Source organism: Oncorhynchus masou, chromosome 5 (assembly GCF_036934945.1).
Source record: "Oncorhynchus masou masou isolate Uvic2021 chromosome 5, UVic_Omas_1.1, whole genome shotgun sequence".
NCBI classification, from domain to species: domain Eukaryota; kingdom Metazoa; phylum Chordata; class Actinopteri; order Salmoniformes; family Salmonidae; genus Oncorhynchus; species Oncorhynchus masou.
In genome coordinates, this window is record NC_088216.1 from 14996956 (window position 1) to 15001955 (window position 5000).

The 5000-nt window shown below is 50.8% G+C and overlaps 1 protein-coding gene across 1 annotated transcript in view; it reads left to right on the forward strand.

Moving 5' to 3' along the window:
- The window catches only part of LOC135528314 (slit homolog 1 protein-like), a 186981-nt gene that overhangs the window by 62009 nt on the left and 119972 nt on the right, over positions 1-5000 (forward strand).

The window sequence follows — 5000 nt, forward strand, 5'->3', positions numbered from 1 at the left end:
GTACTCTGCCCAGGGAGCTGTTCTGACCAAGACGCAGGGTTACGAAAAGAAAGACTGCGTAAAATGCGACCAACAGTCTGATTGGCCCGTTCGGCGGGACCGCTAGACTGGGGATGAAAGCCGGACGAGAGACTGACGGAAGCCCCAATCAAACGGCAAAACCTCCAAAATTGAGACGTGAACTGCGGGCCTCTGTCGGAAACGACGTCAGACGGAAGGCCATGAATTCGGGAAAACATTCTCGATAATGATCTGAGCCGTCTCCTTAGCAGAAGGGAGCTTATCGAGAGGAATGAAATGAGCCGCCTTAGAGAATCTATCGACAACCGTAAGAATAACTGTCTTCCCCGCTGATGAAGGCAGTCCGGTGATAAAATCTAAAGCGATGTGAGACCACGGTCGAGAGGGAATGGAAGCGGTCTGAGACGGCCGGCAGGAGGAGAGTTCCCAGATTTAGTCTGCGCGCAGACCGAACAAGCGGCGACAAATCGACGCGTCACATTCCCCGAGTGGGCCACCAGAAACGCTGGCGAATGGAAGCGCGCGTACTCCGAACGCCGGGGTGGCCGGCTAACTTGGCAGAGTGGGCCCACTGAAGAACGGCCGGACGAGTAGGAACGGGAACGAACAGAAGGTTCCTAGGACAAGCTCGCGGCGACGGAGTGTGAGCGAGTGCTTGCTTTACCTGCCCTCAATTCCCCAGACAGTCAACCCGACAACACGCCCCTCAGGGAGAATCCCCTCGGGGTCGGGTGGAGACCTCAGAAGAACTGAAGAGACGAGATAAAGCATCAGGCTTGGTGTTTTTGAGCCCGGACGATAAGAAATAACAAACTCGAAACGAGCGAAAAACAGAGCCCAACGAGCCTGACGCGCATTAAGTCGTTTGGCTGAACGGATGTACTCAAGGTTCCTATGGTCAGTCCAAACGACAAAGGAACGGTCGCCCTCCAACCACTGTCGCCATTCGCCTAGGGCTAAGCGGATGGCGAGCAGTTCGCGATTACCAACATCATAGTTACGTTCTGACGGCGATAAGCGATGAGAGAAAAACGCGCAAGGATGGACCTTGCCGTCAGAGAGAGCGCTGAGAAAGAATGGCTCCCACGCCCACCTCTGACGCGTCAACCTCAACAACAAACTGACTAGAGATGTCAGGTGTAACAAGAATAGGTGCGGATGTAAAACGATTCTTCAGAAGATCAAAAGCTCCCTGGGCGGAAACGGACCACTTAAAGCACGTCTTAACAGAAGTAAGGGCTGTGAGGGGAGCTGCCACCTGACCGAAATTACGGATGAAACGACGATAGAAATTAGCGAAGCCCAGAAAGCGCTGCAGCTCGACGCGTGACTTAGGAACGGGCCAATCAATGACAGCCTGGACCTTAGCGGGATCCATCTTAATGCCCTCAGCGGAAATAACGGAACCGAGAAAAGGGACAGAGGCGGCATGAAAAGTGCACTTCTCAGCCTTCACATAAAGACAGTTCTCCAAAAGGCGCTGGAGGACGCGCCGCACGTGCTGAACATGAATCGAGAGAGACGGTGAAAAAATCAGGATATCGTCCATGTAAACGAAAACAAAAATGTTCAGCATGTCTCTCAGGACGTCGTTAACTAGTGCCTGAAAGACAGCTGGAGCGTTAACGAGGCCGAAAGGAAGAACCCGGTATTCAAAGTGCCCTAACGGAGTGTTAAACGCCGTCTTCCACTCGTCCCCCTCCCTGATGCGCACGAGATGGTAGGCGTTACGAAGGTCCAATTTGGTGAAAAACCTGGCTCCCTGCAGGATCTCGAAGGCTGAAGACATAAGAGGAAGCGGATAACGATTCTTAACTGTTATGTCATTCAGCCCTCGATAATCCACGCATGGGCGCAGGGACCCGTCCTTCTTCTGAACAAAAAAACCCCGCTCCGGCGGGAGAGGAGGAGGAGACTATGGTACCGGCGTCGAGCGAAACCGACAAATAATCCTCGAGAGCCTTACGTTCGGGAGCTGACAGAGAGTATAATCTACCCGGGGGAGTAGTTCCCGGAAGGAGATCAATACTACAGTCATACGACCGGTGTGGAGGGAGAGAAGTGGCCTTGGAACGACTGAACACCGTGCGCAGATCGTGATACTCCTCCGGCACCCTGTCAAATCGCCAGGCTCCTCCTGTGAAGAAGAGACAGAGGAAACAGGAGGGATAGCAGACATTAAACAGGTCACATGACAAGAAACATTCCAGGATAGGATAGTATTACTAGACCAATTAATAGAAGGGTTATGGCGCACTAGCCAGGGATGACCCAAAACAACAGGTGTAAAAGGTGAACGAAAAATTAAAAAAGAAATGGTTTCGCTATGATTACCAGAGACAGTGAGGGTTAAAGGCAGCGTCTCACGCTGAATCTTGGGGAGAGAACTACCATCTAAAGCGAACAAGGCCGTGGGCTCCCCTAACTGTCTGAGAGGAATGTCATGTTCCCGAGCCCAGGTCTCGTCCATAAAACAGCCCTCCGCCCCAGAGTCTATCAAGGCACTGCAGGAAGCAGATGAACCGGGCCAGCGGAGATGGACCGGAAAGGTAGTGCGTGATCCAGAAGGAGAGGCCTGAGTAGTTGCGCTCACCAGTAGCCCTCCTCTTACTGATGAGCTCTGGCTTTTACTGGACATGAGGTGACAAAATGACCAGCGGAGCCGCAGTAGAGACAGAGGCGATTGGTGATTCTCCGTTCCTTCTCCTTGGCCGAGATGCGGATACCCCCCAGCTGCATAGGCACAGCATCCGAGCCGGCGGAGGAGGGTGGCAGTGATGCGGCAGGTGGCAGTGATGTGGAGAGGGGAGCAACGGAGAACGCGAGCTCCTTTCCACGAGCTCGGCGACGAAGATCAAACCGTCGCTCTATGCGAATAGCGAGAGCTATTAAGGAGTCCAGACTGGAAGGAACCTCCCGGGAGAGGATCTCATCCTTAACCTCGACGAGGAGACCCTCCAGAAAACGAGCGAGCAAAGCCGGCTCGTTCCAGTCACTAGAGGCAGCGAGAGTGCGAAACTCAATAGAATAATCCGTTATGGATCGATTCCCCTGACATAGGGAAGACAGGGCCCTGGAAGCCTCCTCCCCAAAAACAGAACGGTCAAAAACCCGTATCATCTCCTCCTTAAAGTCCTGATACTGGTTAATACACTCAGCCCTCGCCTCCCAGATTGCCGTGCCCCACTCACGCGCCCGTCCGGTAAGGAGAGAAATGACGTAGGCGATGCGGGCTGCGCTCCTGGAGTAAGTGTTGGGCTGGAGAGAGAACACCACATCACACTGAGTGAGGAATGAGCGGCACTCAGTGGGCTCCCCAGAGTAACACGGCGGGTTGTTGATCCTGGGCTCCGGAGACTCGGAAACCCTGGAAGTGGGCGGTGGATCGAGGTGGAGTTGGTGAACCTGTCTTGTGAGGTCGGAGACTTGGACGGCCAGGGTTTCAACGGCATGTCGAGCAGCAGACAATTCCTCCTCGTGTCTGCCTAGCATCGCTCCCTGGATCTCGACGGCGGAGTGAAAAGGGTCCGGAGCCGCTGGGTCCATTCTTGGTCTGATTCTTCTGTTATGTACTTGAGTGAAGACCCAAAAGCGGTTTTAACAGAAAACAGAGTTCTTTAATGAAAAACAGGAATGGCATAAATCCTCTTCCAACGTAGTCAATGGAACAAAAAGAACGTTAGTATAATGCAGGATGCACCTGCCAGGCGGACTCCGACAGGATAGGACAAGGTGGAAGCAAACGGGACGACAGCTTGCTTCTGGCATCAAAAACACAAACAAGAATCAGACACTGAAAGTAGCAGGAACAGAGAGAGAAATAGAGACCTAATCAGAGGGGGAAGAGATAACAGGTGGGAAAGAGTGAATGAGCTAGTTAGGGGAGATGTAGAACAGCTGAAGAATGAGAGACAGAGAAGGTAACCTAAAAAGACCAGCAGAGAGAGACAGAGTGAAGAGAAAGGACAGGAACAGACATAACAAGACATGACAGCCGTAGGCAGACATGGCTCTCAAGAGAAGACAGGCTATGTGCTCACTGCCCACAAAATGAGGTGGAAACTGAGCTGCACTTCCTAACCTCCTGCCCAATGTATGACCATATTAGAGAGACATATTTCCCTCAGATTACACAGATCCACAAAGAATTTGAAAACAAACCCGATTTTGATAAACTCCCATATCTACTGGGTGAAATACCACAGTGTGGCATCACCGCAGCAAGATTTGTGACCTGTTGCCACAAGAAAAGGTCAACCAGTGAAGAACAAACACCATTGTAAATCCATATTTATGTTTATTTATTTTCTCTTTTGTACCAACACTGAATATAGACATAATATGCATTTGAAATGTCTATATTATTTTGTAACTTCTGTGAGTGTCATGTTTGCTGTAAAAAATTGCATTGTTTATTTCACTTTTGTTTATGATCTATTTCACTTGCTTTGGCAACGTAAACACATGTTTCCCATGACAATAAAGCCATTTGAATTGAATTGAGAGAGAGATGATCAGGTAGAGATGAGGGAGGGAGAGAGATGATCAGGTAGAGATGAGGGAGGGAGAGACATGATCAGGTAGAGATGAGCGAGGAGGGAGAGAGATAATCAGGTAGAGATGAGGGAGGGAGAGAGATGATCAGGTAGAGATGAGGGAGGGAGAGACATGATCAGGTAGAGATGAGGGAGGGAGAGACATGATCAGGTAGAGATGAGGGAGGGAGAGACATGATCAGGTAGAGATGAGGGAGGGAGAGACATGATCAGGTAGAGATGAGGGAGGGAGAGAGATGATCAGGTAGAGATGAGGGAGGGAGAGAGATGATCAGGTAGAGATGAGAGAGAAAGCGAACCCACATTTGACCTTAGATCCATACATGTTCTATATCTCTCACAAAATCCATTTACACCCTCTCTCACCCCCTTTCTCACCCTCCACTTCTCACATCTCTCTCTTTCTCAAATTCCCATATCCGT